At 44.4% G+C, this 24135-nt stretch overlaps 1 protein-coding gene across 3 annotated transcripts in view; it reads left to right on the plus strand.

Annotated features, from left to right (window-relative positions):
- Nucleotides 1-24135, plus strand: part of PKNOX2 (PBX/knotted 1 homeobox 2) — a 318715-nt gene that overhangs the window by 15231 nt on the left and 279349 nt on the right. For 2 of the 3 annotated variants that reach the window (XM_045483348.1, XM_045483352.1), the window contains exon 1: nt 19307-19408. The exons of the other annotated variant lie outside the window; for it this stretch is intronic. The gene's annotated coding sequence lies outside the window, so the exon portion shown is untranslated. Of the gene's footprint in view, nt 1-19306; nt 19409-24135 lie in introns of those variants that run through there. 3 annotated transcript variants of the gene reach the window in all.

The following is a 24135-nucleotide window of genomic DNA, read 5'->3' on the forward strand; positions in this document are numbered from 1 at the left end:
GTTGGTGCCAGAATCTCACACATCTGAGATGCTCTAAGCTTCTGTTTGCTGAACAGCTGCAATCAGAACACCTCCACTGGGGCCCCTGGGTGGCTCAGTCGGTTAAGGGGTTAAGCGTCCTACTTGGGCTCAGGTCATGATCTCTCTGTTCATGAGTTCGAGCCCTGATCAGGCTTTGTGCTGACAGCTCAGAGCCTGGAGGCTGCTTCAGATTCTGTGTCTCCCTCTCTCTCGGTCCTCCTCCTGCTCATGGTCTGTCTCTCTCTCTCCCTCAAAAATAAATAAACATTAAAAAAAATGCTGTGCCTCCAGAAGCCACAGAGGCATACCAAAAGATGTGCAGATGAAGGGAACCCACCCCCCAGAACATGGTAGAGGCCACCTTTATCTTTTTTCCAAGCAGCCAATTTCTCCCAAGCTTTTTTCCCAACCACCGCCATTATTGTAACCCAGGCTTAAAACTATGGAATGATTTTGTGTGTTTCTTATTTGTTTTAGGCTTCCCTTCCCCTTGATCTCTGCATTTACTGGGTCCTCAATCCAGCTTCCAAGTTTCACAAATCCATCCCCACCAGCCACTACTCTGACTCAGGGCCTTATGACCTTTCTGAAATTAAATTTCTCTTCTGGTATCTAGTCTGTGTTTTCTAAACAGCATGGTGCTTCTAATGCTTAATTCCCGCCCCCCCTCCCCAACTTTGCCATCATCATTGTCTTCTTCCTCTAGCAGATGGTAATTTAACTCTTTAACACATTCCACACACAAAAATATCCACTTCTGGGGCACCTGGGTGGCTCAGTCGGTTAAGCATCTGACTCTCAGCTCAGGTCATGATCTCATGGTTTGTGAGATTGAGCCCCGCGTTGGGCTCTTCAGTGACATTGTGGAGCCTGCTTGGGATTCTCTCTCCCCCTCTCTCTCCCCACCCCTCCCCCGCTCATGCTCTGTCTCTCAAAATAATAAATAAACTTTAAAAAAAAGAGAAAGAAATGGAATCATACAGCATGTGGTCTTTTGTGAATGGCTTTTTTGCTCAGCAAAACATCGTCAAGATTCCTCCATGTTATAACATGTCTTAGTACCACATTTCTTTGTACTCCCAAATAGTATTCTGTTCTATGGATACACCACATTTTGTTTATCTGTTAAGAATTTGGGGCGCCTGGGTGGCTCAGTCGGTTAAGCGTCTGACTTCGGCTCAGGTCATGATCTCGCAGTTTGTGAGTCCGAGCCCTGCGTCGGGCTCTGTGCTTACAGCTTGGAGCCTGGAGCCTGCTTCGGATTCTGTGTCTCCCCCTCTCTGTGCCCCTCCCCTGCTCATGCTCTGTCTCTGTCTCTCAATAATAAATAAACGTTAAAAAAATTAAAAAAAATTTGATGGATATTTGGGTTGTTTACACTTTCTGGCTATTATGAATAACGCTTCCATGAATAGGTTTTTGTTTTTGCCCCTTCTCTTTCTGCAGTTTTGTAATGACAATCCTTGGTGCCACTTCTTCATTTGTCATGCTGGGCACCAGAGACCCTGTCGGCCCAGGGAACTGTGAGCTCTAGTTCTGGGAAATGCTCTAATATTATTTCTTTGGTGATTCCTTCCTATCATTTCTCTCTCTTTTCTTCTTCTAGAGTTCCTATTAGATTGTGGACCTTCTAAATTGATCCTCAAATGTACTTACCTCTTTGCTTCTATTTTCTCTTTTGTTTTCTGTTTTGTTCTATTTTCAGTGAGAATTTCCCAGCCCTCTTCCAGCTTTTCTGTTTAGTGTTTTATTGGGGATATTTTATTTCAATGTGAAAAAGCTCTTTCCCGCTCTCTGTTCTCTTCCTCAGCATCCTGATGTTTTTTTTTTTTTTTTAATTTTTTTTTTTAACGTTTATTTTTGAGACAGAGAGAGACAGAGCATGAATGGGGGAGGGTCAGAGGGAGAGGGAGACACAGAATCCGAAACAGGCTCCAGGCTCTGAGCAGTCAGCACAGAGCCTGACGCGGGGCTTGAACTCACGGACCGCGAGATCACGACCTGAGCTGAAGTCGGACGCTTAACCGACTGAGCCACCCAGGCGCCCCCTGATGTTTTTTATGAATACAGTGTCATCCCTTGATTCTCTTAAGTTTCAGTTATTCTAGTTTTGAAGTTGCCTTTTGTTTCTGCATTGTCTGTTTCCTTAAATTTACTCATTTGGATTGTTAGTTCTTTGTGTGAGAGATTTCACTCAAATTTTCAGTAATTATTGCCTGGCAGTAGTACTTAAAAATGATGCCCTAGGGGTGCCTGTGTGGCTTAGTCAGTTAAGCATCTGACTTCGGCTCAGGTCATGATCTGATGGTTTGTGAGTTCAAGCCCTGTGTCAGGCTCTGTGCTGACAGCTCGGAGCCTGGATCCTGCTTCGGATTCTGTGTCTCCTTCTCTCTCTGTCCCTCCTCCTCCTCACTTTCTGTCTGAAAAAATGAATAAGCATAAAAAAAATTTTTTTTTAATGATACCCTAAAGCTCAGGTAGAGATTCTGTGTGTGTGTGTGTGTGGGCGGGGGGGGGGGGTTACTTAGTCTTGGTGATTAGTGGGCCTTATGGCAGTCATTAGGCAGGGACTGGCCATTTATTTGGAATCCCCCAAATCTTAGTGTTGATTAGTTTTTTCTCTTGAGCTGGTAAGTTTCCCAAGAAACAAATTCTCTAGTCTTCTGCCTGAGGAGGTGAGTATAAGCCTGGCTGCTGGCATTCCAGGAGCTGAGCCCGGGAAGGGGACCATAGGATCTCACCATTTAGTGTGGCATCTTTCCCTCAACTCCTCTGCTTTCAGAGTGTACCTCACTTCACCTTTTGCTGTGACTATTGCCCCTCATGTCGACCTCCAATCCAGTCTCTCCTGGGATGTCCTGTCGCCACTGGGGATTTGGGGGACTGGTGTTGGGCAGTCACCTGCCTGCCCATTTCCTTGGCCTTCATAGACACCTGGTGCTTCTGGCTCTAAGTCAGATTTTGTTGACATCTCCCCTCTGCTGTTGTTTCCTCTTCCATAGACTTTGTGGATTCATGTCCTTTTGATTCATGCACTGTCATTTTAGTTACATTTTATGAGGGGGTACAGATAAAAAGCAGGTCTAATGTACCATGTTTAACCAGAATCCTAATTGCTTTTGATTGAGTGATTCTATCAGCCTCATGCTCATCTGTTTTAACTTTGTTTCTACTTTGACCCAATCTATACATTTCTGCCAAATTCATCTTCCTAAAGCATGGCTCTAATTATAGAACTGCTCAGTCAAAAATCCTTCACTGCTTCCTCATTTTACTGTAGAATCTTAACATTAGAAAAGGCTCTGCAAGTCCCCTGTTCCCTGCTTGATGCACAAGTCCTCTGTCAGAGCTTCTCCAGTGAAGAGATGCTTCGTCTTCACTGGGTCATCCACTCTATTATTGCACAGATCCATTTGTTAGAAAGTCCTTTCCTATCTATATAGAACTGAAATGCCACTCCAGAAACTTCCAGGTTTTGACCCAAATTCTGACCGGTGAATCCTCAAACTGAAAGCCAGATCTCTCTTCCACATGATAGCACTTTGTATATTGAATTATTTTTATTTGTTTGTGTGTTTGTTTTGAGAGAGACAGAGATAAAACGAGTAGAGAGGGACAGAGAGAGAGGGAGAAAAGAGAGAATTCCAAGCAGGCTCTGCACTGCCAGCACAGAGCCTGATGTGGGGCTTGAACCCATGAAACGGTGAGATCATGACCTGAGTTGAAACCAAGAATGAGATGCTTAACCACCTGAGCCACCCAGGCGCCCCTGTATGATTGAATTATTGCCACCGTGTGCCCCCAGATCTTCTTTTACTCTAGTTAAAAATCCCCGATTCTTAGGGCACCTGGGTGGCTCAGTCAGTTAAGCATCTGACTTCAGCTCAGGTCATGATCTCAAGGTTCGTGAGTTCAAGCCCTGCATCGGGCTCTGTGCTGACAGCAGGGAGCCTAGAGCCTGCTTTGGGTTCTGTGTCTCCCCCTCTCTCTGCCCCTCCCTCACTCACACTCTGTCTCTGTCTCTCTCTCAAGAATAAAAAAATATTAAAAAAAAATTTTTTTTTAAATCCCTAACTCCTTGGACCATTTCTTATATGATACCACCTATTGAATAATGTCCCTAATTCCAAACTCGTGCAAAGGACCTTCTGTGATGTGACTCCAACCTCCTGTTGCAATGTCATCTCTTGTCTCCTGCTTTTGCCACACATGCCGGGTACACAACTTGCCTTTTCTCTTCTCACCTCCTGTTCTTTACCTGGGATACTCCCCTTCTTCCCATTTTGTTGAAATCATTTCCATCCAAAGATTAGGGCCAATACACTCCAAACTGTTAAAGGAGTTACTTTTGGGAGATGGAATGAGATGGGTCAAAGAGGAGTCATGATTTCTTACTTCATACAGTTTTTTTCAAAAGCAGTATGATTATTTATCATCTTTAAAAAATGTTATTCAGTGTATTGAATGCATTACATTATATTCAAATGCATTAAATTCCTTAAAATTAATTTTAAAAGTATATGAACAAATCTTATCCATCAGTTTTAAGCTGTTTTAAAAGTTACGTGGTTTAGGAAAACTTTGATTCTTCCTTCTAATGTGACTTTTACCCTACTCTGAACCATCTGAGCATTTGGGGGTGACTTTTTTATTGCCCTTTCCATATTACCCTCTACTTCATAGATATTGGTCAGACAGTCACCTCTCTGCAGACCAAGGACTGCATCTTACTCATTTTGGAAGTCCCTGCCTTCCAAACATATTTACGTGCTATGTAGTAGGAGCTCAGTATATTTTATGGAAAGGGTAGATTGGTGAATTCACATTATAATTTACTTATGCTCCTTCAAACATAGTTCCCTATTTTTCTTTGAATGGGAAGGGAGAAAACTCTGGGTACTTCAGCCTCCGGTCAGCCACGGAGTGGCCTTCCTGAACATTCCATAGACTCTTCCCAGGGCACACACAATTGTATCAGTTTTGCTTTCTTTGTAGCCACATGAGGCTTCAGTGTCTGCGTGTGTGAAAGCTAACCCAGCTAATCCCTGTAGACTCTGAAAAGGGCAAAGGACTCTGGAGATAGGGGTAGGGGGGGAGGCGGAAGGCGGGAGTGGGGGCGAGGGTTGTGGAGAGGAGATGGGCTGGGTCAAGTCCCAAAGAAGGGAACCAGTTTCTGTTACAGAAATATCAAGTAGGAGAGTCAGAGGAGGGGAGAGGCAGGCAAGATGAGAAGCAGAAGTCAGTGTGGCATTTGGCTCAGAGACAGACAAAGCTGCTCCCCCAGAGGTAAGTAACCCCCTCCCGCAAGTGCCATAAAGATCTCTTGCTCCATCTGGTGCTGGAGTGAATGGAAAGAATAGAATCTGTATCTTTGTGAAATCTTGGGCTGTTCTATGCCTGAGGTGGAAACACACTCTCTGTCTCTGTCTGCCTCTCTGTCTCTGTCTCTGTCTCTCACACCCACACCACCACACATATACTACACCCCTTTACTTCCACCTTCCCATGCTAAGTATGATGTAACTATCTCTCCTAGAGCCTCGCAGCCATGATGGACTTGAGCCAAAGTCCTGATTCTTGAGGTTGCCCCTAGTTACAAGGTTGGGGAAACAGAAGTCGTTGCCCATTTATCTCCCTTTTTCTGAGTCCGCTCCTTGCTCACCACTGGCCCGCAGGCAGAAGATTAACTGGTGTTTAGTTACAGAGCACTGTGAATAAGGGAGGAGGCAGCTTGCCTACTGTCCACAGACAGTTGGTATGTTTTCAATTTTATGTTTTGCATTTTGGACTTTGGGTGCACAAAGTTGAGTGGATCGTGCTCCTTAGTTCACGGTATGCTACCATCACTAGTCCTATGAGACCTCGCTTAGGCTCACTGAATTCTTATTTTCCTCTTTCTTTCCCAGCTGCATTTCTCTTCCCTTTTCCTCAGTAACTGCTCCCACCCTTGATTATTTCATGTATTCCTTAGACAGAGCTCTCTGGAAGGAAGAAAGTTCCAAGATGGGGGCCTATGTGCAGGTCCACTCAGGAGGGCCCTCGGGAGACACAGACATAGGAGGTGAGGACTGCAGGGAGGGACCGAAGGTGAAGTTGGTCCCCTCTGTGCAACTGAAGCCACAACTGAGATCCTGGAAACTATGCACCTGACGTGGCCCTTTAGAGTTTTCCCAAACAAGGCAGGAGGGACCAGGCCTTGTACATCCTTGCATCAGCCACCATTGGCCACTTCCCCTGGAAGGGGCATAGGCTTCAGCGAGGCAGTTCCCCTGATGGATGCAGCCTTGAGCCTCAGCACTAATACTCCTAGCAGTTGTGGAGGAGTAGGTGCACTGGCCCTGAAGAGGGGTATGGGTGGAGCACCTCAATATCCACTGTAGCATGTAACCTTCTAATCCACCTTCCATAAGTTTATCCATCTGCATGGTCCTTGAAACATATGTGGTGTTGCTTTGTGTCTTTTAAAAACATACATAAGTTGTCTTGTGCTATAAATCTCTCCTCTCCCCAACCTCCCATCCCAACTCTGTTTTGGAGACCTATCCACGTTGCCTTATGTGGATCTATTTCATTCCTTCTTACCACTGCATGGTGTTTCGTCATTTGTAGTTATTACTTCCTTGGCGGTGGATACCCAGATTGCCACCATCAGCTTCCACCATTATGCTTCCACCATCAGCAAGATGATGGACATTGCGTGCTTCTGTGTGAGATTTTTTCCAGGGTGTGTGTACCCACAGTGCCAGTGCCAGGTCACAGGCTCCGTGTATTCTTCACTTTGGTAAGCCCTACCAATCTTCTCTCTAAGAGAACTGGACCAGTTTTCCCATTTATTAGCCTGCTTGTTTCTCCACATCCTTGTCACCACCTGGTATTATCTGACTTTCTATTTTTTGCTAGTTTATTATATGTAAAGTGGTATCTTATTTTTCTTTTGTGTTTTTCATATCATTTGTGAAGTTAAGTATTACTTCAAAGATTTGTTTGACCTTAGGATTTCTCCTTCTATGAACTACTTATTTACCTACTTTGTTCATTTTTTCTATTGTTTCTTCTTTTTTACTAAGCATTTTCTTACTGATCATTTATTGGTACAAATGTCTTCTTCCAGGTACTACTCATCTATACGCTAACTCAGTTGATGGTATACTTCACCAAACAGAAATCTTTAACTTTGATATAAAATCCATCCATTTTTCTCCTTATGGTGTCGGTTTTGCATCTTGTTCACAAAATCTTTTCCCACCTCAAGGTCACAATATACGATCATGTATTTTCTTCTATTATTTATGATTTTACCTTTTCACATTCAGGGATTGAATCCATGTAGAGTTTATTTTCTTATTCATTAATGAGATAGAGATTCAAATTTATTTTACCATTTATGAGAGAAGTCTTCTCTTGCCCTTTGATTTATGATGCCAGATTTATCATATGCAAGTTTTCATGCACCTGTCAGCCTGCTTCTGGACCCACTCTTCCATTCCACTGGCCTGCTTCTCTCTGTGCCAGTACCACATTGTTCTAATAATGCTGGCTTTGTAGTATTGCTCCATTTCTAGTATGATGCGTTTCTTCTTTCTGCTGTTTTTAATTTTTTTTTTTCAACGTCTATTTATTTTTTGGGACAGAGAGAGACAGAGCATGAATGGGGGAGGGGCAGAGAGAGAGGGAGACACAGAATCGGAAACAGGCTCCAGGCTCTGAGCCCATCAGCCCAGAGCCTGACGCAGGGCTCGAACTCACGGACCGCGAGATCGTGACCTGGCTGAAGTCGGACGCTTAACCGACTGCGCCACCCAGGCGCCCCGTCTTTCTGCTGTTTTTAAAAAGCCATCTTACCATTACTGGACCCTTGTTCTTCTTCGTAAATTTTAGAATGTTTGACAGATACTCTTCCACCCCTGTCTCCTGGCCAAATGTACTGAGATTTTGATTGGAATGGATTCAATTGACAGGTTAATTTAGGGACAACTGACGTTGTAGAGAGTTAACTCATCCTTTCCAGGGTATGATACGTTCCTGCATTTATTTGGATCTTCTTTTTATGTGTTTTAAAAGGGTTTACATTTTTTCTCCAAGTCTTTTTTTTTTTTTTTTTCAATGTTTGTTTTTGAGAGAGAGCGAGAGACAAAGTGCAAGTGAGGGAGGAGCAGAGAGAGAGGGAGGCAGAATCCGAAGCAGGTTCCAATCTCTGAGCTGTCAGCACAGAGCCTGTTGAGGGGCTTGAACTCACGGACTGTGAGATCTTGACCTGAGCTGAAGTCAGCCACTTAACATACTGAGCCACCCAGGTACCCCTGCTCAGTTCTTTTTTTATGCGGTTCACCTAGAGCCATGGGCCCCGCTGTTCTGGATTCAAATTTCTGTGAAACCTTGGTTTGTTGAAAACACCATGGTGCCCTTTGGCCTGCGCTTGCCACAGATGTAGTAAGTATTGGGCCTGCCCTTTCAAGCTTGAGTCCTTCATAAGGAGAGGCAATGAGTACATTTTCTTAAACCCTCTTATTGAATCCAGTGTGCACTGTGGTGAAATTAACTTCTTGCACGATATGATCAAGTGATCCTCATGGACAGAATTAATCATTTCTTGATTTTTGAGGAGGGTGGGGGGGAATCTTTTTAAAAATGCCCAGATATTCCTCTTTGGGGAGGAGGTATGAAGAGGAAAATAAATACTGAAGAATTCAATTTTGCTCTCTGAAGGCCCTGTCTCTGACAAGTAGTTAATCTGTTTGTTGACACCATGAGAGGAGAATATCCAGCAGGGAGAAAATTAAAAAACACTCAGCACCAGTTGCTGCCCTGATGAATCTCATCCAATTATTTAACAGGACACTGCTGGGTATGCTTCTTTTATTATTATTGTTTTAATTTAATTTTATTCTCTATTGCTGATTACACCATTGTAAAACTTTTTTGGATTAAAAGAAATCCTCCTTTGAGTCTAGCCTTTTTCATTTGGCACTGATTTTTTTTTTCCTTCTGTGTTCATAACTGAGTTCAAAACCAGTGTAGGGTTGTTACTGATTTACACATTTATTTACTTTCCTCCTGGAATGCAGCATCTGAAAGGCTAAATTCTGAGAAGGACTTTAAAAAATATCAGTTGTGCTAGGAGATATGTAGGTGAGAGCAGAAAAATAGTGTAGAATTGTGTAAACTTTAAAGTACTTAGAAAAAGTGTTGATTGCAGTCTTCTTTTGTTGAAAGTGTCCCCCTTTTTTTTTCAACATGAAGGACTGGGGCAAGATGCCTGTGGAGGAAATTCTTTATCAGTTTAGACTTGGCTAGCCTCTGGGGTTCCAGTGGGTGCAGAAGAGAAATTCCCCACCACCTCCCACCCTGAGACTTGCTCATGTCTTGCCCTGATCCTGCTTCTATCTTAAAGTCATTGGTCGGGATAAGAGGATTTGGTCATTCTCTTCACTTAGCCCAGGGTCTCTGAAAATGAACATGCTTGTCACAACCCCATCCAAGACTGGAAGGTACTGGTCTGACTCTGGCCTTCTGGCATGTTTTAGTTCTAGGAGGACTTTGACCTCTTAGTTTGTGCAGGTCCCCATCCTCATTTACCTTGTGACATTCCCTTGTGGCCACCACTCCAACCCCTCTGGCCCTAGGGAGGGGTGGCAGATAGAACACAGGACAACCAGTCAACTTTGAATTTTGGATAAACAGTGAATGATTCTGGTATGAATTCTCCACTCTCTACCACACAGGCCCAGGGTTTGTGTGTCCCTCTCACTCCCTTTGCCCTTTGGGCTTCTAACCCATAGCAGCCTTGGATTCCTTACTTTTTTCAGTGTCCTGATCTCTAGGTGTAAAACCGGGCTCTCCTCTGCTGAGGACAGCTGCAGACATTTCCTGGCCAAGGCAAGCATGCAAGTGGGGGTCCCGGCCAAGCACCACGTCCCCCAGTCCTATCACCACATCGTTCCGCACTGTGAGGAGCCTTGTGGTCAGTGTCTCCGCTCCCAAGATCTGCCCGCACCCTCTGGGCAGGGGCATACCCCCCACTCCACCTCCATTCTCACCCAAACAGCCGTCCTTGCCTGCCTGGGTATGTGGAACGTGACCTGCAAGGGGGAGCAAGGCTCTTGCCCAACGGCCCTGGGGAGGGTGCACCTGGAGGAGTGCCAGTGTGAGCCTTTCTAATGCACAGGGTCAGGCAGAAGCCCGGCAGTGGGTCTCAGGGTGGCATTGCCCCTGCCACAGTTCCGGAGAACTTGTGTGGTCATCCTCTTGGCCTTGTGGCTCGTACTTGCTAGATTTCTTCATCCTTCCTCAGGAGGTTCTCTGAAGACCAAGGTGTCTGACTGGTTCTCCTTGCTTCCGCCTGCACCCCTGCCCCTCCTTGCCACCCTACCTCTGTCTCTGCTGCCTTCCGTTTCCTTTCCCTTGCACACACAAATCATCAGACTGCTTCTGGTTTGGGGGGTGGGAAGTCACCAAATTTCCTTTAACAGGATCTTGACAGCTCACTTTTAATTCAGTGCATTATTGGGGTGGGGGGTGGCAGGTAGGATGGAGAAGTGAGTGGGGCAGGTTTTGTTGTTTTGGAGAGAATTTAGCCAGTCTTTCCGCCCCCATCCCCCTCCATACCCTGCTTTGGGCTGAATTCAGCTAGTTATTTTCCAATTCGGTTGTGTGTGTAGACACGCCCACAGCTTCTTTGATTCCCCTCCTTTCCTCCTAATAGACAAACTGCTGCCAAGCTTCCAGCTTCTCTCTCCATGGTGACCAAGCCCCTCATTTCCATTTCGGCTCAGCCTCTACCTCCCCTGCACCCCACCCCCTCCTCCATGGGAATCAGGCTGTTTCCTTTCTCTGGTTCTACTCTGCTCCTCTTGTACTTCTTTTCCTTTCTGGGGATTCTCCCCTACGCGGAAGGAACAAATGTCAACATGTCCTTGGCTCCTTCCTTTTCTCCTTTATCTGCCCTCTTCCTTCTTCCTGCCCCTTTACTTGGGTGACTCCTAAACCTTTGCTTTTCTTAGCTCTTTAAACACATTCCTTTCATCACCCCCTCAAGTTCCCTTTCTTGCTTCAGCCTCTGGCTGAAGGATGCAGAGGTGCAGAGAAGGGAGGCAGAGGAAGGGGGGCTGGCCTCCCCTTCCTGTCTCAGGCTCTGCCTGGGCTCTGGGATTTCTCTTGGGGCAAGGTGAGGTTGCACCCCCACCTCTCTGCCCATCTCCCACTGCCAGGGTGGCCCAGGCCCTCAGAGGTGTGCACAACAGTCCCTGGAATCTGCTGCTGCTTAAACCTTCTCCGATGCCCTGGCCGGTCCTTCTCTGCTGGCAGGCAGGTTTCGTGTGCAGGTGAGCAGGACCAAGTTAGGCAGCTGGCCACTACACCTCGTCTGCCTTTGGGAGCCCCACTCATCCCGTGGGCATAGGGCCCACTGACAGGTTTTAGGTACAAGGATAGAACAGATGTAGGTCTCACTGAAATTCCTTTCACAGACTCCCCCTGTCCCGAGGGCTTCCTACTCTTATCATTGATCACAACTGTCTAAGGACACCTGTCCCTTACACACTTTTTCTGGTCTCATCCTTTGCTGCATACAGGCATTCTTACCCCGATTATCTTACTTGGCCCTCGTAATAATCGGGTGATTCTGATTTTGCAGACAGGGAAACCGAGTCTCAGAGAAATTAAACATATTACTCAACATTGGAACACTGGAACAAAGAAGTACCCCGTGAAGCTGAGACAAGAACCCAGCTTGTCACGCTCCTAGCTCGCTATGCCTTTTCTTCAGCAGTCTGTGAAAGGCAGCAGGGGAGAAGGCTGCACACTGCAGCATGAGTGAGGCAAAGGTGTTAATAGGAGGGGTGAGTAGCTGTTTTCTCCCCTCTGCCACATCCCCCCATGTCCAATTTACATTGTTATACAATGCCAGCTTAACCCCGTTCTTGTTAATGCTTCTTTATGGATGTTTTAGTTATGTCTGCCCCATATGTGCGTCTGATTTTTTTTTCCTGGACTCTGAACTTCTTGTGGTCACTTTGGGCTGCGTGACTCTCCCTGGGGAGGGGAGCAGCACAGGCTTCCTGCCTTAGGTCCTCAGCTAGTCTGACTTAGGGCCCAGCCAGGGGCGTGGGAAAACAATACTGGCCCCGCCTAACTGGGGCAGGTAGCAACCCAACTTACTTCTCACTTTCCCATCTTCCTGTTCCACCCCAGCCAGGCTTCCCAGCCTGCTCGTTAGCCTCCGTGAGAAATTAAAGTCCCAATAATCAAATCAACCCTTGTAAATTCCCTAGAAGCAGCTCCAGAGCACCAAGGAGCCAGCAAAGCCCAGACCCAAATCCATGTCAAATTTCATAGATATAATTTAAGTAGGGATCAAAAACCACACTAACCTAGTAACTAAGGCTGCTCAAAATGCAGAGTTTATAGTCCATCTGCCTCTCTGCTTCAGGGAGTCTGTATTAAATTTATTGCAAAGTAAAACAAATAAACCCAGGCAAAGGCAGGGTGGAAATCTGCATACTCGTCAGAGAATTAGCAGCCCTCTCGGGTTAGGAAGGCTGCTTCTCAATTTGCATCTCTAAGGAGTTGTGACTGGGCTGGGGGCTGGGAGGCTTGGGCAGCATCGGGGCTCGCGGCAGGCCTGCCCCCTGCTGGCAGATTGTTGAACTGCATCCCTGCGACCTTCGTGGTGGACGTTTGCAGGGCTCCTGGCGGCCAGCTGAAAAGAGAATCTGAAGCTGAAAGAAATGTTGGGGAGGTGTGGCGTTGGAAGAGTGGGTAGCAGAGAGAGGAGAGGGAAGGACATTACGAGAAAGATATCCTTACTTTTAAATATAAGACTTGCGGGTGGGGATGGCTCAGTCAGTTAAGCATCCAACTCTTGATTTCAGCTGAGGTCATGATCTCCTGGTTGGGTTCCTGGGATTGAGCTTTGCATGGGTCTCTGTGCTGACATCACCAGCCTGCTTGAGATTCTCTCTCCCTCTCTCTCTACCCGTCCCCTGCGTGAGTGCTCTCTCTCTCTCTCTCTCTCTCTCTCTCTCCCTCTAAACAAACAAACAAACATTAAAAAAAAAAAAAGCCTTGGGGATGGGGAAGCTGGGAACTTGAGAGTGCAAGGGTGATGGAGGTGGACATTTAGAGTTGTCTCTTCAGTAATACAAGCCAGAAATCATGGTGACTTTCTAGACTCCTCTCCATCTTCTTTTCCATTTGCCTTGCTCTCCACACAACCCATGAGTCACAAAGCCCAGAAAACTGGGGTGGAGGTGGCTGGGGTTCTTGCAAGGTACTGTTGGCCCTTGACTAGTTGTTTGAACCCAGTAAAGCTGTGCCTCGGTTCCAGGGCAGGGGCTAGGGCTGGGCCACACTCGTAGGGCTGTGAGAGGAAATGCTCCCATAATGTTTGGTTTGCCTCACCCCAGGCCTGGCCCCACTTTGCCATCTGTGGATAAAGGGGTGGGGCCAGATGACCTCAAAGCCTGCTTTCAGTGTGAATGTTCTCTAATTCTATGACTCTGTTCCAGGAATTTGGGGATCTGCTACATACATACTTTCCAGGGAAGCTCAATGGAGCCCAGCTCCTCTCTTAGGATATTCCTATCATCCTTCATGGCTGGCTCAAAGGGGACCTTCTTCAAAGCGATGCCCTACATGCCTGTTTTAGGCAGAGATAGGCTGTCCTCCTTTTAATGCTTTATAGATAGATGGGCATATATTGATATATATAATCACACTGTAATAATGTGTTGAATTTATTTATATATCAACTCCACCCCCTCGAATGTAAAGTCCTTCTTAGATGAATGTAAAGCTTCTCAGATGAGGGCAAGGGGAAGGTGCTGGTGAGGTTCATGGCCATTCTCAGTACCCACCTGCTCCTCTTTCCCACTTTCCCAGCCCAATGCCTGAAACAGAATAGGTTCCCAATAAGCATTTGTTAAATGGCTGGGAGAATGAGTGAACAAATGAATGAAGTGGCACAAAAGGATGAAGGTTTGGTTGTATGGTTTACCCAGAAACCAGAGTGTTACTGCAACTTCCTACTTCTCTCCAGCTCTCTCTCTTCCTTCTTCTTCAACTACTCCATGGTAGTTCTATCTAGTCTACTTCCTGAGTCACTCCCCAAGCCAGCTGCTGCTTCTTCATTCCCTCAAGAGGTTAAGAGCATAGACTCTGGAATCAGAAGGACCCCCAGACTTCAACTGCCTTTGGGAACCTGACTGATCTCAGTTTCTCGGTCTTCTTCTCTTTTTCTTTTCTTTTCTTTTTTTTTTTTGCCCCAAAGACAATAGAGCCTAGTAGTCATTAAAAGTATGGACACCAGAGCCAAACTGCCCTAGTTTTAATCTTGGCTTCTCCATTTAGCTGAGTGGCCCCAGGCAAGTGCCTTAATCTCTCTGTGCTCAGTTTCCTTATCCATAAACTGGAGTTAACAGAATCTATTTCATAGGGTTGTTGTGATGATTAAAAAAGCTAATATACATAAAGCCCTTAAAACAGGGCCTGGTGTGTGGTTGGCATTAGCTAACTCAATAAGTACTAGCAATTATTAACAAAAAGCAGAGGAATTTTGCAGAACAGAAGGCAAGCACCTGAAGAAGAGGCTGTCCCAGAAGATGCTTCAAAAGGCAAGGAGGAAGCTTGTGGATAAAGAAACGAAGCATTTCCACAAGGAACATATGCAAACACACAGAGATTTCACTGGCTAGGGTGGCAAGAAAAGCTAACTATTACTCTGTGCCTGCAGAACCCGTGTTGGCATCTTTTCAGAATTGGACGTGTCAATGGCATGAGTCCAAAGTTGCAATAGGTATGGCAGCTCCTTGGCCTTTGAGATCTTTGGGGATGGGGCGGCTGGGTGACCTGGGTCCAACTCTTTTTTATTTTTTTAAGGTTTTAAAGTTTATTTATTTATTTTGAGAGAGAGAGAGAGAGAGAGAGAGAGAGAGAGAGAGTGAGAGCAGGGAAGGGCAGAGAGAGAGGGAGAAAGAGAGAATCCCAAACAGTCTCTGCGCTGTCAGCACAAAGCCCAGTGTGGAGCTCGATTTCATGAACCACGAGATCATGACCTGAGCCGAAACCAAGAGTCGGATGCCCAGCTTACTGAGCCACTCAGGTGCCCCAAAGAGTCCTCCTCTTGATATCAGCTCAAGGTTGTGACTTCAAACCCTGCATTGGACTCTATGCTTGTGTGGAGACTACTTTTTTTTTGGGGGGGGGGGCAGCGATCTTCAGGGACATGTTTGTTTATGAAACCTCCCCCAATTGGCTCCCCTTACCTCCTCAGCCCCACTCTTGCCATACTCTTCCTCTGATACTTCGGACTCCATCCACAAAGAAGTGTGTTTGGCTCCCCCAACTGAACTTACTCCTCTTACCTGCAGGTCTTCACACACCTGAGTGTCCTGTCCCAAGAACTGCCCTCCATCTCACGCCTTTCCCCTGCTGGTTCTCCTGACCTTTTTGGTGGCAGGTCCTCTGCAAAACCTTCCCTCGTCCCCTAGACTGGGCAAGGCACTCCAGTCTGTGCTCCCTTGGCATAGTACTGTGCCTTTCCCTTCTCCCCCAACATATTAGTCTGCTCCAGCTGCTGCAACAAAATACTACAGGCTTGGTGACTTAAACAGCAGAACTTCATTTTTTCACAGTTCTGGAGGCTGGCAAGTCTGAGATCAAGGTGTCAGAAGGGTTGGTTTCTGGTGCAGCATGCCTTCCTGGCTTGCAGTTGGCCATCTTCTCACAGCGCCCTCCCATGGCATCCTCTCTGTGTGTGCATGGAGATAGAGAGATCGCCGGTGTCTCTTCCTCTTCTCAGAAGGACACTAGTCCTGTCAGCCTGTAAACTTTAAGGGGATGAAATTCAGTCCATAACATCAGTTCCATGAGGGCAGGACCTTCTCTACTGTTTATTTATATTTCTTAGCTTAGCCCTCACCCCATCTCCTTGTGATTCTCTGTAATGTCTATAGGACCTGTTCCTAGCAAGGACTCAATATATATTTGTTGAGTGAATGAGTGAAAGAATTTGTCAATTACTGGTAATGACAGTAGGAGCTTTAAGAAACAGATATTCAGATACGATCTAATAGAGGCCTCAGCAGGAAGATCCTTGCTGGTTAGTGGCAGAATGAGGACCAGAAATCAGAGTCTCTCTACTCCCTTCTACTCTGAGTCCAGGACTCTTCACCTGGAAAAAGAACTGTCAAGGGCTGGGTAAAACTGGCGATCCTTTTTAAATCCTTGCCTGGAGTTGCAAAGAATCTGGTCTTTCACTGACAAGCAAAAATTTTCCTTCACCTTGTCTCTCCTGCCACATTGACAGGCTATCCTAATAATACATGAAGGCATTTGAAATGCCTTTCGTCCTTCCCCTCTGTCTGGTTAGGGGCCGCAGAGGTTGGTCTGGGTTTGGCCAGCAACTTCCTTAGCACAGGTTTTGACTGGAAACCAACAACCCAGGGTGTGTGGCTCTTCGGATTCCTGCTTCTCTGCTAATGGATTTTGTTAACTGTTTGTCATTTGCTTATGCAAATCTACCTCTTTCTGCATTAAAATGAACCCAATTATAAAGTGAAATTTCACAATTAAACCACTTAGTGAAGGACATTAAGCGACCAGAAGGAATTGATTTTCTAAAAATTTCAGCGATAATTACAAAATGTTTCTGAAATGTGACTAAGTTCTAGGTTTTTCTTTAAACAAACATATGTACGTGCACATTTTCATATATATATACTGCACAGACACATGCACATATTTTCACACACCTGGTTTCCATCTTCTCACCATGGGACTTGTTCTTGCTCCTTCTCTGGGTCTAAATTTTCCCCAAATAGAGGAAATTCCACCAGCCATCAGATCATGTCTGCAAAGTTCTTGGAAACCTTCCAAAAGAAATGGCCATTGGGCTGAGGAAACAGGGGTGGGCAGGAAAATAGAAGAAGGTGTAATGGTTTTAATAAAGTCTCTTTGCCACCTTGGTGATTGATATATTTTGGCATTTGCTTCCCTGCTCTGATGTAATCAATAGCAGTTATAGACCGAGGAGCAGGAAAGGTTGAGGATGTGGGATGGGACAGTATTGATTGGTTTTTATAGGAAAGAGCCCTGCCTGCTGATTGCAGTGCTCTGGCTACTAGAAACTGGACCTTGCTGTATCAGGGCTCGGTTACCTTTCCTGACACTCATCCAGGCAAGGGGACATGCAGTCCAGAAACTTGGAAATGGATAAGGACAGATGATATACACCTGAAAAATTACCCTTTCTGGTATTTGAGGGAGCTAGTCACACTCACTTCCCTCACTGCACCCACGATCAGAGGGTGGGAGTCACAGTCTCCTAGGCTGGTGCAGGGACAGGTGGGAAGGGTCTTTAAGGGTGAGGGAGTGATGGTATGCTTATGGTTCCAGGCTACATCTATATCCAAGAATGATCCCGACTCATTTGGTAGCATGCTCCACCCCCAGGCAATATAATGCAGAGGGGACTTTAGAACAGACTCTGGAGCTTGATTGCCTGGGTTCAAAGCCTAGCCCTGCCAGTCAGTGTGTGACCTTGGGCAGGTTAATCAACCTTTCTGTACTTTTGATTCCCCCATCAGTAAAATGGAGATAGTAACAGTACCCATTGCCTCTGGTTGCTATGATTGTTATGAGTTAATATATGTAAAGAACTCAGAACAGTCCTGGCATACAGTGAATGATATGTACATGTTGTTATTGTCTGGTGGTGGTGGGTACGTGGGCTGACATCTGTGGTTTATGGGTGGAAACTTAAGAGTACAAATTTCTCTAATCAAACAGGATCATCACAATATTTGCTTTCTACTGTTGAGAACACAGGGCTTAGGACCCAGTAGCTGTTAAATAATTCTCTTAGTACATCAGCCCATGAGCTACAGGATTTCTCAACCCTTTCTTAGATTTTTTTTTCCTAAAAACTTTAAAAAAAAAAAAAGTATGACTAGGTCCAGATACAGAGCAATAGGGCTGCATTAGATTGGTAATGATAGCTTCAATAACCCAAGGAGTTCAGCCAAGACACATATTTATTCATTCCACAAACAACAAACTCTCACTATGTGTGAGATGGCTTCTACTTATATGATGATTTCCATTTGTGAACCAGAACTCAGAGTGGGGACATTCAGATGTATAATCACCCCTCTGTAATGTCGTGATAAGTAGCTTTCGTGTAATGGATTCTCCTCTGTCTAGAACAATGTGCTCAAAACAGAAAATGGTTTGTTTTAAAGAAAACATTTGCCACTTAACATGTTTGTTGAAAACACATTCATTTCAGAAGTGTAATTTTATTTTCTTTTATTGTCATCATCGAATTTTCGGTTTTTAGAAATTCATTTTAGCCTGCGATGTGACTTTGGGGCTTATTTTCTTCTCAATTGTAGAACTGGGTACCGTAATAGAAGTCGGCAGATTGGCAAGCAGGTCCTAAGGAAACCAGGTTGAGGTGTTCTATGACAGACTCCCAAAAGGTTAAAACTGGAAAGGATCCTAGAGATCCTCTACCTCATCACCTTCATTTTATTTATTTTTTTTAAGTTTATTTATTTATTTTGAGAGAGAGTGAGAGCAAGCATGAGAAGGGGAGGGGCAGAGAGAGAGAGACACACACACACACACAATCCCAAGCAAGCTCTGCACTGTCAGCGCAGAGCCCTATGTGGGGCTCGAACTAACACTAACAAACTGTGAGATCATGACCCAAGCCGAAACCAAGAGCTAGAAGCTTAACTGACTGAGCCACCCAGGTGCCCTCATCTCCTTCATTTTAAAGATGAGCCCAGAGAGGTGAAGTGACTTTCAGAGTCTGACCTGAAACCCAAGTGTATCGGCTCCAAACTCAGTGCTGTTCCACATACCATGAGCTTGTTGGTACCCTTCCAGCTCTACGTTAAGCCCTTTTCATTTTTTTAGGCCCTTTTCAAATCTCCTTCTGTTCTCAGGTTGTATATGAGGCTAAGTTATTATTTGACAATTCTGTTCAAGTCAACGAAGATGCCTTGAATACTACTTTGGTGCCAAACACTGTGTTAGGTGCAGGATATAAAAATAAGATGTGGGTCCCACCAAGCAGATTGTCGTAGATGGTATTATTATACCCTATTGTTTACTGCCTCTCCCTGTGACAGGATTATGCTTATCTGTGCCATTGACATCAGACTTCATCGTGTGACTTGCTTTGGCCAATGGAAATTAAGCAGAAGTGATATGTCACTTTTGAGCAGAGGCTTTCGGGAACATTTTGTGGTCCCACACACATTTTCTCTTTTCTTTCTGCCAGGAGAATGGCATGTCCAGAATAAGACCCACATAAAGAGAAAACATGGAGTGGAGCCAGAGGCACAGCCAATATATAACATGATGAGAGATAAACCTTTGTGTGGTGAGTGACTGAGATTCTGTGGTTGTTTATCCTGCAGCATAACTAGCACAAGCTGATGACTAGAGAGAGGATCACAGAGTAGCTGGAGAGACAGCTATTTCCAACTGAATCACACGGGGTTGGATGCTTTGCTGGATGGAGACACAGATGATTCAGAAGTAGGCTGAAAGAGGGAACAAGTAACTCTTCAGAGAGGAGGCATCAGGAAGGACTTTCTAGGAGAGGTGATAGCTGAGAAGAGTTTTAAAGGTTGAAGAGAAGTTCACCTTGTTAGGGGCTTGGGAGGTTTGTTTCTTCTAATCAGAGAGACCAGCATGTCCAGACATGAAATATGATATGTTTGAGAATTGCCTGTAATGTCCACAACTGTGGGTCAGGATCGGAGTTCTTAATCTTTGAAGCCTATTGACCGCTGGCCACTGTGTCGGGTCTCCATATATCCAAGGGATATATGCAGACACTGACATAAAAATGCTTCATTTATTTTGGCCAGAACTTTGGCCCCAGATTATCATCTGTTGTTATATCATGAGAAGCTACTAAGCTGGACTGTATGTGAGCCATAGAGACTCTTTTTCAAAAATTTAATTTTCATTTTAATCAAAGAATATATATGCATAGTTTGGAAATCAGCAGTTGCCTTGCTTCAGCCTTTCACATTCCCATGTTCCATTCTCCAAGGCAGTCAACCTCAACTCTTACAGCTCATTTGTCATTTGTATATATTGCCATGTTTTTAAATAATATGCTTATATTACTATTTCTTGATTTATTAATTCTAGAAATTATATATTTTATACATGTTTTAAAAACATTTTTAATGTATATATATTTTTGAGAGAGAGAAACAGAGTGCAAGTGGGGTAGGAGCAGAGAAAGAGGGAGACACAGAATCTGAAGCAGGCTCCAGGCTCTGAACCATCAGCACAGAGCCCAAGGCAGGGCTTGAACCCATTAACCATAAGATCATGAATGAACTGAAGTCGGACGTTTAGCCGACTGAGCCACCCACACGCCCCTCGAAATTATATATTGACTCTCTGTCATGGTAGATGAGAACTTAGTTTCCCCCAATGCCATCCCTGCATGTCCCCTTCATTCTATCTCTCCCAACATAAACTTTTTTTTTTTGTTAAATTGATGTTTAGTGTCTATATACTAATGATTATGCAAATATTATTTACTCCTGCATCAAGTAGTGCACTGTGATTATGTGTCCTCTTTTGTACAATTCTTTGTTTTTCCTGGAGTTAATAACTGCCTCCTTTTTTATTGATCTGATGTCCAAATGTGCTTATAATTATTTTTTTTCTAATGGTTCAACAACTCTACTACATACCTGGTAATACTATTTTGCATACACTCAAGCTCATCTGTTCCATTTTTCCCCTTACAGTTATTTCTCTAAGAACCTTTTGTTTCTCTGTTCCAATCTGGATTGGCTGATTTTAGAATTAGAATACTACATAACTTATTCTGAGGCTTCCCTTTACCATCATTTTGAATATTTCTTTTACTGCCTTCTTATGTCGGAGTCCCTATTTCCTGAATTCTCTGTCTTCTTTATTACATTATCACCTAACTAAATTGCTAACTTCCATTCTCCAATAACTTCTCTCTTTTTTAAAGATTTTATTTTTAAGTAATCTCTACACCTAATGTGGGGCTGAAACTTACAACCTTGAGATCAAGAGTCACATGCTCTACTGACTGAGCCAGCCTAGAGCCCCTCTCCAATAATTTCTTAAGAATGAGTACTTTAGAAGTCATTGTCTTGGGGCTCCTGGGTGGCTCAGTTGGTTAAGCATCTGACTTCAGCTCAGGTCATGATCTCGCAGTCTGTGAGTTTGAGCCCCACGTTGGGATCTGTGCTGACAGCTCAGAGCCTGGAGCCTGCTTGAGATTCTGTGTCTTCCTCTCTCTCTGCCCCTCACCTGCCCATGCTCTGTCTCTCTCTGTCTCAAAAATAAATAAAAACATTTTAAAAAATTAAAAAAAAAGAAGTAATTGTCTTGAGTCATTGGCTATCTGGAAATATCTCTACACTACTCTGATGTGTGACTGATAATTTACTTGAGTACAGAATTCTAGATTTAAAAATATTTTCTTTCAGAATTTAGAAGGCATTTCTCTGTTGTCTTTTAACATGTAATGCTACTTTTGAAGAAGTTTAATAGTCTTATTCTTGTTTCCTTTACCTGTTTCTTTTTCTCCTTAGAAGATTGTAGGAATTTTTACTTATCCCTCCTGATTTAAAATCAGAATAACTGGCTACCTAAGTTGAGTAGGCAGCATGTCAGTCTCATAAAATCACAATGATGATGGTGGTGGGCTTTGGTAGATATCTTTTTTTCATTCTTTGTGCTGGGATAATTAGATTAATATATTTTATTTCTCTCCTATTATTTAAGTCTCTCTTTTTTGTTTCCCTCTTTGGAGGTATTCCTCAACTTTGTCTTCTAAATCTTATGAGTTTTTGAAAAAAGCTTTAGTTATATTTTTAATTTCAGAGAGGCTTTTTTCATTTAATTTTTTTTCTTTTTTATTGTAATCCCTCATTTTTTTTTGGATGGAACCTTTCCTCTTGTCTTCTTGAATGGGTGTTATTGCCCTTTTTGAATTTTTTTTTTATTCCTCCTTGCAAAATCTCTATCACGTCAGATCTTTTTTTCTGGTTATATCTGTCTCTTTTTATCAAGTTTGAATCTTTCTTTAAGTATATATTTAAGAAGGAGGCACTGAAAGTTGATTTTGGAAACTTATTATGTAAATGGTACAGTTTGTTAACTAGTGGACTTTACATAGGGTGATCAAGTGAAAAGTGAATCTTTTGGGGCACGTGGGTGATTCAGTCAGCTAAGCATCCAGCTCCAGCTCAGGTCACAATCTCACAGTTCATGGGTTTGAGCCATTGGGCTCTGTGCTGATGGCTCAGAGCCTTGAGCCTGCTTCGGATTCTGTGTCCCCCTCTTTTTCTGCCCCTCGCCTACTTGCACTCTGTTTCTCTCTCTCAAAAATAAATAAGCATTAAAAAAAAAAAAAAAGTAAGTAAGCCTTTTTATTGAGGGAACTTCAAATATCAGTAACTGGAGTTCTCTCTGTAGCTTTTCAGTTGTTCAAAGAATCTTCCAATCTATTGGTTAGTGGTGTGGGGGAGTTGCTAGCAAGGCCAGAGAAAGGGCTAAAGGTCACACAGTTTAGCATGCAGATCTCCCTTAATTCATTCACCCTCCACCATACTTGGTGTTCCCAACTCCAATATTGTTCTTATTCAGTTCCTCCAAAGAAAAGTCTCATTTGCTGAAGGGTAAAGAAATATAGCTTACTGGCTGTGTGGGGAGAGTGGAAACCGCTTTTATAAACAGAGCTCCTACCAATGCCCCCTGTCCATCTGGGTGTCTGGCCCCAGGACCATGGTGCTTAGAGCCTCTGAGGGCTGAACCTTTCAGGGCTCTGCAGAGTGAATCAGTCCCCACTGTAGGCCCTTGGATTGTGACTTTACTCTTTCTGTGGATCCAATACCAATCTTCCCTCTTTGTTTTGTTTAAAAAACTAATTGTGGGGGCTCCTGGGTGGCTCAGTCGTTAAGTAACCTTCTCTTGATCTCGGCCCAGGTCATGATCTCACAGGTCCTGAATTTGAGTCCCATAGAAGGCTCTATGCTGACAGTGCAGAGCCTGCTTGGGATTCTCTCTGCCCCTCCACCGTCTCAAAATAAATAAATAAACTTTAAAAAAATAAAACAAAAGCTAAAACTAAAACTAAAACTAATTGTGAAACTCTTTAGCCCACTGTTTTTTTTCTCTGTCATTCTTGTCCTTGGTTGATGCCTTTGTCATTTCTAGAAGTTGAATGGTGACCCACAGGCTTCTGTGGGGTGATGGCCACTAAGCTATAGAAGAATATGGGTGGGTGACTGGGTGTCATTTTGGGTCTCACAGCTCCCTGGGCTCTCCTCAGTTTCCCTTGTAGGCTCCTCGGCTTTGTGTTGTCCCTTAAATATCCGTGTTCCTCAGGCTTCTGCCCCACAAAGACCCATCCTGTTAGCATAAGCTGAAGATTAGGGGCAGGTCCAAGGTCAGTTCTGTGGCCCCCTTTCTCTGAGCCCACATCCTAGTTTTGGCTCCTGAACTAGAGAGGAGGAAGCAGGGAAGACAGAGAAGGCAGGGCCAGCCTCTGCCAACTGCTCGAGAACCCTGGGCCTCACCTCATCTCAATGCCTGTCTGGCCTTCAAATGGTTTCCCTGACCCCAAACAGACTCCTAGTCTGGCCCAATTATACCAGCCTCGTGGGAAGGCAGAGATGTAGAGAACACCCCCTTTTCCTGGTCCACTTCTGTCACTCATTCCAAAATGAATCAGGCACCATTCTAGAAGTTGGAATTATACTTATGAGTAAAGCAGACTGGATCCTACCTGGATCTTATAATCTAGTGCCAGGAAAGATAACAACAATAACGGCAAAAGAAACATACTGCACTGCATAGTACAGATGTCCTGTTGGGTCACTGCTGAGCTCTTGTTCCTTAGGCCTGGAACTGGAGGGGTAGAGGAGGTCATGGATGCAGCAGGGAACTTTTGAAGAGATGGCTAATACACATGATGCTATTTCATGCCTCCATGTCATTTTACACATGTGGTTTCCACCTACATTGACTTTCATCTCTTGTCATTTTGGCCAATTCTACTTGTTCTACTTGTTATTCTATTTGTTCAGTAATCCCTTC

The sequence above is a fragment of the Leopardus geoffroyi genome, chromosome D1, assembly GCF_018350155.1.
Source record: "Leopardus geoffroyi isolate Oge1 chromosome D1, O.geoffroyi_Oge1_pat1.0, whole genome shotgun sequence".
Taxonomy (NCBI): domain Eukaryota; kingdom Metazoa; phylum Chordata; class Mammalia; order Carnivora; family Felidae; genus Leopardus; species Leopardus geoffroyi.